This window comes from Myotis myotis, unplaced genomic scaffold (assembly GCF_014108235.1).
Source record: "Myotis myotis isolate mMyoMyo1 unplaced genomic scaffold, mMyoMyo1.p scaffold_m19_p_9, whole genome shotgun sequence".
NCBI lineage: Eukaryota > Metazoa > Chordata > Mammalia > Chiroptera > Vespertilionidae > Myotis > Myotis myotis.
Window position 1 is genome coordinate 90309587 of NW_023416401.1, and position 11015 is coordinate 90320601.

Here is an 11015-nt window from a genome sequence, read left to right on the forward strand (position 1 = left end):
GCCGAACGTTAGCAGTCAAGCTTGGCTCCTTTGGGAAAGCGTGGGATCCTCTGCAAATGTCAACATGTTTTCTCCAAATTTCGGAATGAGTGGAAATAAACGTGTCACTCTCTTGGGAATTGCCTGGCCACCCATCTTTTCCATGAACCTGTGGGTCTGTTCATGTTCCGGGGAGTGAATCCGGTGGGGAATAGTCGATGCGGTGGATCTGGATCTCAGGGGGGTCCTGGGCTCTGAGGTGGTGCCCTCGGCTCCAGGCAAATCACTCAGCCACGGTCTCAGGACACATCCCGGGGAGACCAGGCCCCTCACCCAGGGGCGTGCTCCCTCTCCGAGTAGCACAGTTAACCTCCAGAACCTAGTGTAATTGGAAATCTTTATTGGAATTATCCACGCCATTACCCACTCACTGCATTAGCTCTGCCCTCCAGCACCCGTGGCTGCGTATCGTGGGGATGGAGTGCTTTGTCAATTGGAACTCAAGCCTCGATCTTAATTAGAGATGTGCGAAGTACCTGCGTTTAATGGAGAAGGCTGGCAGGCAGTTCTCTCTCCACCCTCCTGCATTAATGGCTTCATTACTGATGACTGTCCACGGCGGCGTGCGAGATGAAGTGGCTCTGCAGAGGAGCGGAGGCGGCCTGCAGCTGCCTCTGCACGCACGTTCCAGGCGCCTCTGAGCGCTTGCAAACGGGGAGGCCACCGTGTCAGCAGGTGTCCGGCAGCTCCTGCCTCCTCAGCCCCACAGCCTGGCCTCGCAGGCCGGCGCCCGGGCTGGGGAGGGGGCATTACTCACGGGCCAGCGCCCACCCTGGGATAATTTAATATTCCGTGCTCAGTACTTTCTCCAGCATCATCTGTATCCATCCTCTCATTTTGTACTAGTAGAGAAGGCTGCTAAGTCATTGTTAGATATCTCTCCTGCCGCCTGGATGAATCCGAGATATGGAAAAATAATAGGGATGTGATTGCAACCTCTGTTTTTAGTCGTGTTTGCCCTGACTTAGTGGCGCAGGTGCAGGAGACACAGCTGCCGCTTTCCAGAGCTGCCCCGAGGACCCAGCCACCCCCTTTCCCAGCAGAAAGCCTCCCCTGAGGTGCTGCTCCTTAAGGCCAGGTGGGGGGCGGGGGAGAGGGGCACTCACTTTCACTTTCACCACCAGCTTCTTTTCCTCTGAGGACCAGGTGGCCTCCCCTGCCTGGGGCAGCGCAGCCAGTCTGTTCTCGGACGTAGTGAGGCATTTCCGTTGGAGACAGGAGCCTTTTCCCGGGACGTCCATGTGCTTTGCCACGTGAATTTGCAGTGCAGACCTCCCAGTGCGGCTTCAGCGTGCGAGCGGGTGACTACGCCTGAGGGCATGGAGGCCTAGCACTGGGTCTGCGGTCACCCCCACTTCCCTGAGGTCTCCCCTGGCTGATGAGAAAAACCAGCGGCCAAGGCACCTCCTAGTTCATTTCGGGGCCTTCGGAGAGAGACTGGCAGTGCGAGCACCTCTGGAGTCACCTGCCGGGGCAGGTAGCCGCCTGGGACCTGGCCACAGCAGGGCCGCTGGGCTCCTGGTCCGTCTGTAGGCCCATCCGTCCGGCCCTCAACACTGTGCGTGCCCTGGCCCCTCCTGGCGTGGGGCTCCGGTGTGCAGGAGGCGGCGGGCGTGTGCCCGGCTGAGTGAGGCTATGAGCGCCCCAGCAGGCGCGTTGGGGAGAGCAGTGGGGTGCTTGGCACAGTCAGCACCTGAAGCTCCGCCTCGCAGCTCACCTTGGCTCCTAGATACGGGTCGCCGGCCCTGCTGTCATTGGCCGGCGGCCTGGGTCTCAGAGCACCGGCTGCTGCGGATCCACCCGACGGGCCCTGGACGGACCTCCACTCCTCACAGGTACAGCCTGGGCGTCATCCAGAGGTCACGGTGCTGGCAGACTAGGTGTCTGGTGAGGACTGGCTTCCTGGTTCATAGAGGCGCTCCCCACTGTGTCATCAGGGTGAGGGGGTGCGGGCGCTCTCGGGGTCTCTTTTAAAAGGTCTCTAATCCCACTGATAAGGCTTTCACCTTCATGAACTAATCATCCCAAAGTCCCACATGAATCAGGTGGGGGAGGGGCACAAACGCTCAGACCCTGGCACTGGGGGCAGCTACTGCCCTCCCTGCCCCTGTGAATGCAACAGTGGTGCAGTCCGCCCCCAGGTGGGTGGGGAGTGAGGGGCCAGTCACCTCACATCAGGTGTAAGGTGCAGGAGGCCCAGCCACAGGCGGGAACGCCGGCCTTCAGTTTCATAGGTCAGGGCGGACACTGAGTGGAAATCTGGACGAGGAGAGTAAAAGCACTCAGTGTGGGAACCACACCACGTGTCAGCCCTGGAAATGAGTGTGCGCTGTGCCCCGCCCCCGTCCCCCTCCCCCACAGCACCGCAAGGCAAGCCCGGATGGTCATTGCTTGGCAGCCCAGACCTTGGCCTGCCCCACGGCTTCAGGAATAATCCGTTTGCATACGGTGGGGTCTCTTCCTGAGTGAGCCTCGCCCCAGAGAGAGCCCTACTCTGGCCTGGCCCAGCTTCTCTCCTGGGAGTCCGGAGCGTGGAGCACGCGTGACCAGACAGTTTGAATGCTCGGTACCTCATCCACTCGGGGTTATTGGAACCAGCTCTTCACCAGGGTCTCGGGTGCTGGCTCTGGACAGCCATGGTGGGGAGTCCCTGGGGGCCAGCTGGGAATGAGGAGCCTGGTCGGCTTGTCTCCCTGGGGAGGGGGATGGCTAGAGCGCCCCCCTGCCCCCCCCCTCCCCCGCCAAAGGCAAACGCCTTCCTCAAGGACCAAGATGCAGCTGGGTGGGGTGGTGCCTGTCAGGGTTTCAGCCTTCAACCTCGGAGGTGGAGGCCGACCCTCAGTCCCACTTGGAGGGAACTTGCAAAGCTGACACTCATTCCACTCAAAGCTGAGCTCAGGCCAGGGCCCAGGAGGCAGTGGCCTGGCCAGGAGCCCGCTCAGGAGCAGGGCCTGGGGGAGCCCAGGGCGCTGGGACTGAAAGCGGTGCTAATTCTTCCAACACAGTGATGCCCAGCGGCCAGCAGAGCCCCCCTGGCTTCCCGGTAGAGGAGGCAGGTGTGACATTAACGCGTTACTGCAGGTGCTTCTGGATGCTGCAGGAAGGCTTGGAGTCTCAGCCGGCTCGCCACGCTGCTCACCACGCTGCCTCTGCCCTGCAGGGCCTTAGCCAACCCTCTTCCTAGGCAGCGAGCTCCCTGGGAAGGTGCTGTTCTCCCCGCTGGAATGAGGCGGTGTCTGTACAACACTCGCCTCTGGGCGCCCCTGTGGAAACAGCTGAGAATAGGGACTTTGGGGCAGAGGGAGCCTCTCCTGGGAGAGCTGAGCACTGGTGGCCTCAAAAGCCACGACGACGAGCTGTGCTGGGAGCTGAGGCAGCTGAGCACCCGGGAGGGGTTCCCCAGAAGTTAATTCTGCTTACCTGCTGCTGGCCATTGAGAAATGTTTCCTTATTAGAAATTAACCAACATTTGCAATGGTGATCTACAGCTTGCCCACCGCTCTTGCAGTCAGGATCCGCATGCACCCCACACTCTCCCTGCACACATCCCGGGAGGTGGCGAGAACAGGCTCAGTCCCCCTGGGGAACCGAGGAGGCCCCCACAGCTCGGCCCAGCCCAGCCGGGACTCAGCGGGCCTTCTGGCTGTAGGTGCCGGGCTCCCTCTCTCGCGGAGGAGTTCCTCCCACTCACCAGCCCCCGGGAGGCAGCACATTCTGTATGTGGACCGTGGTCCTCCGTGGAGAAGCCCCCCACTCCAGACTGAGAAAACACAGAAATTAAGAGAGATGTTTCACCTAGAAAGATGCTGCCCCCCTTCTCAAAAAGTGTGCCCGAGTTTCTGTAAATAAAAAGAATGTGTTGCAACTTGTCATTCAGTTTGCCAAGCATGGCACGCCTTGGGAGGGTGGAGGCCCAGGCAGGAGCGTCCGGCTGCTCCGCCCTGCCCCCCAGCTCCGGACGGGTGGGGCCTAGCCTCCGTGGTCTCAGCCACTCCTGCCTGGTCCTGCCTGCACTCTCGGCTGTGCAGATTCCAGGTGCCATGCAAACTGGGACCTGGTCTGGCTGCCCCATTCTGACTGAGCAGACAAGGTGCTCCTGACAGGCTGGTGAGACGGAACCCCATGCGTTAGCTGGCGGGCCACAGTGGTTATGCTGCGCACAGCCTATCCTCAGCAGCAGGCGTTGAGACCTGCTGGGACCTGGCCACAGCAGGGCCGCAGAGTCCACTTTTATTAAAGCTGTAGTCGTGGACGTGTGGCTGTATCTGGAGACGTTTTTGCCTGTCAGGGCTGCAGGGCCTGCCATTGGCATCTATGGAAGAGACCAGGGATGTGGCTAACCCAGTGGTCGGCAAACTGTGGCTCGCAAGCCACATGCGGCTCTTTGGCCCCTTGAGTGTGGCTCTTTCACAAAATACCGACTTCTGCGCATGGGCCACGAAGTTTCATTCGCACTCTACGTGCGCGCCCGCATGTGGTATTTTGTGGAAAAGCCACACTCAAGGGGCCAAAGAGCCGCATGTGGCTCACGAGCCGCAGTTTGCCAACCACTGGGCTAACCCCTCCAGTGCACAGGGCGCCCTCGGAGACGGGACCGCCGGGTCTGAGGTGGAGGCGGAGAAGCCAGGCTGCGGGACAGGGAGAAGGGAGTGACCGGCAGAGAGTCGGCCTGAGCTCCCCTGGCCCGCAGGTGTGGCTAGCCCTGGACCTTCCTTTGGAAAATTGGAAAAGGGGGGACATGTCCTCCCAACCCCCAGAATGCTACCCATGCCTTTTACAAATCTCACGTTAGTATAAGAACAACAAGACAATGGCGGCTCTGTAAAAGTTTCCTTTTAATGGAAAAGTAAGGCTAGGAAACAGGTCACCACAACTTCCGAATCCGAGTCCTCCACGTGGCAGGCCAGGTGCTCACAGCTGAGTCACAGGCAAGGAGAACAGGTGGGCATTTCTGAAGGACGCCCCTCCTGCTGCTGAGAGCTGGCCTTGAGAAGAGACGCTTGCTGCCGGTGCTATCGATAGTTCCCTGTGTGACTCCCCGTGGCCAGAGAAGCAGTTCTAATTCCTGCAGCACCACACGGCTCTCGCTGGGCCAGGGTGGACGGACACAGTAGAGGGAGAGGCTGGAGGGGTCTGCCCAGCAGGGGCAGGAGGAGAGAGTCCCTTAACTTCCCATCAGGATGGCCTCCAGTAGGCAGGAGAGTGTCACTGTAAGAAGCAAGCGCCTCTTCGACTCCTGAAAGAATTCGATGTAATTTGCCGAGGAATGTAATTAGCGGGGTGCTGGGGAGGGTGGGAGAAGAGTGTGTTTGGGTAAAGGTTTGGACAGCTTCTCATACACAAACTCATCGCCCTCCCTGTGCACACAGCTCACACGTGAGGAGGGGAGAGAGCTGCCACCGTGGCCAGCCGTGCAGGAACCCCAGGCAGCAGCCTCCTTAACACCGACTCTAAGGGAGGCATCCATGGGAGGCATCCTCTGCACCGCCTGCCGCGTCCAGGCGCGAGGCTGCCATTCACAACAACCAGTGAGCATATTAGCATCTTTGAGCTTTTTAATTAAAAATTAATTAGGAGACTGAAGAACAGACTCATTGGGGGTTACTGTACAATCACAGGCTTACAGAATGAGGCCTGGGCTTTCGGTCCCAGCTGTGTCTCAATCAATTCTCTGTCTAGTGAAGGTATTACATAGGATGCTTCCTCAAAGTGATAATGTCGCATTTAAAAGAGAAGCTGGGAGAAGCCTGTAACTCTAAGTTTGGAATTAGGTGAGGATTGAAATGCAAATAGAGGAAACCTGCCCTGCTGGTCTGGGAGGGGAGGGGGGGCGACAAGAATCATAGAAAGGTCCCAGTGGAGCCCTTTGGAGTGCCTTCATCTCTGTCTCCATATCCTTCTCCATCGAGGAGAGGGGAAAGCCAGCAGGAGGGAGAGTGGGGAGAGGGGTGCACTTTGGCTCTTACTGCTTTTTTAAAAAAAATTTTTAATGTTGAAAGTATTACATATGTCCCTTCCCGCCCCACTGACCCACTCCAACCTGCCCCTACTGGCCCCCCACCACCCCCAGCCTTCAGCACCCTATTGTCTATGTCCATGGGCCATGCATATATGCACACAAGGTCCTTGGTTAATCACCTCCCACCTACCCACCCTCCCCCACCTTCCCTCTGGGATTCCGCACTCTGTTCCCTGCTTCCATGTCTCTGGATCCACTCCGTTTACCAGTTTATTTTGTTCATTAGATTCCACAGAGGAGTGAGATCATGTGATACTTGTCTTTCTCTGACTGACTTATTTCACTCAGCATGCTACTCTCCAGGTCCCTCTTATTGCTTTTTAATGGGAGGTATTGTTACCAGGAAACCCCCAGGGGGGCTGGGGCTGCCTCTCGCTGTGTCCAGTAAGGAAGGCAGTATTGTCATATAAGGTGTTTATTGAGAAAGCCAGCCCACCAAGAAGACAAGGCACTTACAAGCCTTCAAATCCTATCTTACCACAAGGTGCAGGGGACAGGATTATAAAGGGGGGGTGGGGTGGTGGGGTGAGGCTGGGTGCAGCCCTGGAGGTCTACAGAAGTCAGCCACTGTCATTTAGTCATCAGGCGATGAGATGCTATTGATAAGATGATGTTGATGATGTTAATGTAAAAACATTCAAACCTGTAAAGAATTTGTGTGAGTTTATTTGAGCCAAACTGTTGACAATTGCTGGGAAGCAGAATCTCAACGAGTTGTGATAATGCTCCAGAGAATGGCGGTTTTCTCATCTATTTTTATGCATTACAATCAAAGGAGGGGATGCAGGTGGGTTACATGAAATTCATTGGTGATAGATTAGAGAGGCGGGAGAAAGCAAAGCAGGGAAACCTCTGGGATTGGATAGCACATAGGTGGGTGCAGGATAGCCAATAGTCAACAAGTAACATGATACTAAGGAAGGAATGTGTGGTATCTGTCCTGGTGCCCAGGCACTTCAGGTTGTGCCCCAAGGGGTCCAGAAAAAGAGAGGTTATAGGTTACCCAGACATTTCAAGGGTGTGTTACCATAGATGCAAAAAGACAGATAGGCTCAGTTAAGGTAAAAGCTGACCTTGTCAGTGAGGATAGCAGCCTAGGACTACCCACCATCACTGCTTTCAGTTAAAGTTTAAATTCAGACCATCCTTGGTGGTCACTTTAGGTCTTTGAGTTTGCAAGACCACCATGCAGACCTTCCCTGAGCTTGTCAGGCTCGCATGTGGCCCCTTTCGTCCACAATGAGTTGATGCTTTGACACCTGGTGGGTCAGTCTGACCATGCTTATCGGTTCTGCCTGCTGGATTCACAGCTGAGTCACCTCCGTAATCGCTTAGCACGGGCCTTGAAAAGGAAACTTGAGAAAAACTTAACCCCCGATTCACATAAGTATATATGTGTTCTAAGATTTAAAATAATATGATTTTTCAGATTAATTCAGGTGCTTCGTCAGATTATAAGTCCCCCCCCCCCATCATTAGGTAGATAAGTTGATATCTATCAACCTTATACTATACTAAATTTTATTTTTAAATTTATTATATTGCTGTAGTGCCACTAATTTTACCCCTGTTATGCAGCAATAACCCCTTTTAAGTCTGATGAATTGACATGCACTAGAAAAGAGAGGCATACATTGAATAAAGCAACAAGATAATAAACAAATTACAATAATTCTTTATGCTAAGGAAAAGAACCACATTCTGTATTAGTTTATTTTAGATTTATCCAATTAGATTTATTATTCAGTATACCTATAATTTCCTTTTAAGATTTCGCTTTACAACCCTTCTACAACTTTCACAAACCTTTCTTCATTTTTGTCTCTCTACCTCATGCCTGTTACCAAAACTATACAACTTCTTTTCTACTCCCTTCTTAAGTATTCCTACTCTAATATCCTTTCTTCCTGTTATATCCCTTTCTTTGTATCCCTTCTCACCTTTCTTACTTCAACTCTAATTCTTCTTTAACTTGCACAGACCCTCTGCATTTTACACATACCTTCTGCAACCCACCTAGTCCCTTTCAGTTTGTTAACCTGCTTTCTTTTTCCTTTAAAATGCATCTCTATGCCTTCTATTACACTACAACCGTAAATGCTTTCCACTTAGTTCGAATTCTTAACCCTTAGAAACCTCTATTTTTAGGTGACATATAAGTATCCCAACTCCTACTCAGCAAAATGTAAAGGTCAGTTCTACACAGGTTCCTCCATTGCCAGCTTCAGAGCAGCTGGTGTGGTGAGAAGCACGTCTCAGGGCCCATCCACTTCTCCTCCGATTGGCCCAGCGCCCTTGCTCTGCTCATGCCTAACTGCCCCCCACACCCCTCAAGGACCTTGGCTCTGAATTCTTTCATGGAAAAGGGCCATGGAGTCTCTTCTGAAACTCCTGCCTGCTGAGGGGAGATGAAGGTTTCTCTCGGAGAGAAGAGATCCTTGCTCTCTGTCAGAGGGACATGAGGCCTGGGCGTGGAAGGAGGTGGCAGTGGTGTCTAGAGGCGGCATTCTGTAGGTGCGAGTAGGGCTTGTAACCTGGTGGAGACAAACAGTGTTATAAAATTTAGTTTTATTGGGCAAAAATTAGAACAGCAGAGGAATTATGACAGATGGTCTGGTGGAAGGAAAAAATATTTTAGCTTTAATAATTTCCTGTTGAAACACAATTTTTCTCCCTAAAATCACCCTCATTTTTATTAAAGAGCCAAATTAAGACCAAATTACTTACTGTATTAAGTCTAATTACAATTTGGCCTGGTTGTTTGCATAAACACAAGAATAACAGTTGATCACATAGACTATTAAAAAATATTCTTTACTGGAATCTCATGAGAAAGTTTACTCTCAGGGCAAAGAAGCCAAGCCACACAGTTGCCACCAGGCCTTGCCTACAATACTTACAGAATTGGGGTGCATTCCTCAAGTTTTGGAGGTCCCCACAGGTGTCTGGCGGTTACTTCTTGCTCTCTCTCAGGAAAGCAACCTTCATTCCTCACCCGGAAAGACGGCCATGAACACGTGACCAGGCAGGGACCAGGCTATTTATCCAAGGGGCTTATCGGCTTCAGAGTCAGTCTTCATTCCTCAGAGCTTCTGGTGACACCCAGAGTCCTGGCCTGTCTCTCTCAGACATGACATTCCAGTAAAGTTTTGGTTAATAAAACCACAACTGGAAACTGACTTTTGTCCTGCTATGAGGAAATCAGATTCTTATTGGATTCATGAAAACAAACACATTACCATTAGAACAATAAGAGTTTCCAAATTCTGGAGGGATCAGGTATGGAGAAAAATATAAATGCCTCAATATAATTTACCAAATTGCTCTAAGAAAAGAAACAAGTTCCTTTATGTCCAGAAAACAAGAAGGTTAAACATCAGTAATACTTTCAAAAAATTATAAAAACTATAATTATTTTCAGTTCATTCTGTTCTATAATCAAATTCTGTTTCTCCTGATTTTTCTTGCCAGTATTTATATAAATTTAGATACTTTATAGAGTTCTAATATTTTTAATCTAGTTCGAGGGGATGATCTGAAAGTTTATTCCCAGAGATATGTAGCTTAAAATAAATCAGAGTTCTTTCTAAAGATCTTTCAGAAGATGTAGACCAATCAGCCAGCATGTGGTCCAGAGAGCTGCCAGGTGGGGCTGCCAATGCATTTCCCATGCTTTTTGAGTTATTCAACACCCACAAACAGAAAGAGAATCAGAAGGTATTCAATACCCACACAGAAGCAGAAACAGACGGTACCTTAAATATGCCACTCCTGGCTTAGTGCCCGGGACTTACCGAGAACAGGCACACAGAAAGAATGCCGATTTAACCAGTAGCGAAGGCGCCGGGAAGTTTGTAAGCACTTAAGGAAAGTCCCCGAGTTAAACACTCAGCAGCTGCCGGGGAGTTTCCACAGGTGCCTGCAAGACGTTTCCCAAGTCCAGGCAGCCGCCCAGCCCTTGGGCACTCCCCGCAGGGTCTTACCCTAGGGCTCAGAGGAGGGTGTCCTGTTGAGTGGCCAAAATATGTTACCGAGAAACCCCTGGTCGGGCTCGGGCTGCCTCTCCCTGTGTCCAGTAAGGAAGGCAGGATTGAGTCATATAAGGTGTTTATTGAGAAGGCCAGCCAACCAAGAAGATTGGGTGCTTACAAACATTCAAATCCTATCTTACCACAAGGTGCAGGGGACAGAATTATAAAGGGGGGGTGGGGGGGTGAGGCTGGGGACGGAATGCAGCTAGGTGCAGCCCTGGAGGTCTGCAGACCTCAGCCACTGTCTTTAGTCACCAGGCGATGAGATGAGGTTGACAAGATGATGTTTTGACTCTTGCTCGGTCGGTCTGACCATGCTTAGCGGTTCTGCCTGCTGGATTCACAGCTGAGTCACCTCCCTAATTGCTTCACACAGGCCTTGAAAAGGAAACTTGAGAAAAACTTAACCCCCTATTCACGTAAGTATATGTGTTCTAAGACTTAAAATAATATCATTATTTTTCAGATTAATTAGGTGCTCTATCTATCAGATTCTAAGTCCCCCCGCCAGTATCAGTTGATTCAATGTTGCTTTGGACTTTGGTCCTTTGAAAGCAGGTGCTTCCGGAACACCTTCATTTCCACCGTGGGAGGTGGCGCTTCCAGACGCCGGGAGAAGGTCTGTGTTCGGCTCTTTTTCTGAGAGCGTCTCTCCTGGGGAGTCACTGCACAGAGGCCCTGCTTGTGAGGCAGGCACGCCCCCCCCCCCCCCCCCCCGGCCCCGGACCTCAGCGCCGTTTGGGAACCGAGAAGCTGGGTGTGAGGTGACCAGCGCCATCCATGCCCCATGCGCGCCTTAACTTCTGTCCCGTTGCAGGAGCACCGATGCCATTTGCTCCTCCTGAAAAAGAACGCATCTCCATTTTGCACCAGGAGGGAGACACACACTGTAGCAGATGTGGGTGATCGGCACCTGCACCCTGAAG

The 11015-nt window shown here is 52.5% G+C and overlaps 2 long non-coding RNA genes across 2 annotated transcripts; both read right to left on the minus strand.

The window, feature by feature from the left end:
- Nucleotides 1-362: 362 nt before the first annotated feature.
- Nucleotides 363-2312, minus strand: LOC118663726. Its single transcript, XR_004970121.1, has 2 exons — nucleotides 1146-2312; nucleotides 363-928 (listed from the first exon to the last, which is right to left on the minus strand). It is a non-coding gene; the product is annotated as an uncharacterized LOC118663726 (long non-coding RNA).
- A 4520-nt stretch (nucleotides 2313-6832) lies between these two features.
- On the minus strand, nucleotides 6833-10774 carry LOC118663725. The gene is made up of 3 exons (XR_004970120.1): nucleotides 9853-10774; nucleotides 8959-9245; nucleotides 6833-8592 (listed from the first exon to the last, which is right to left on the minus strand). It is a non-coding gene; the product is annotated as an uncharacterized LOC118663725 (long non-coding RNA).
- Nucleotides 10775-11015: the final 241 nt, after the last annotated feature.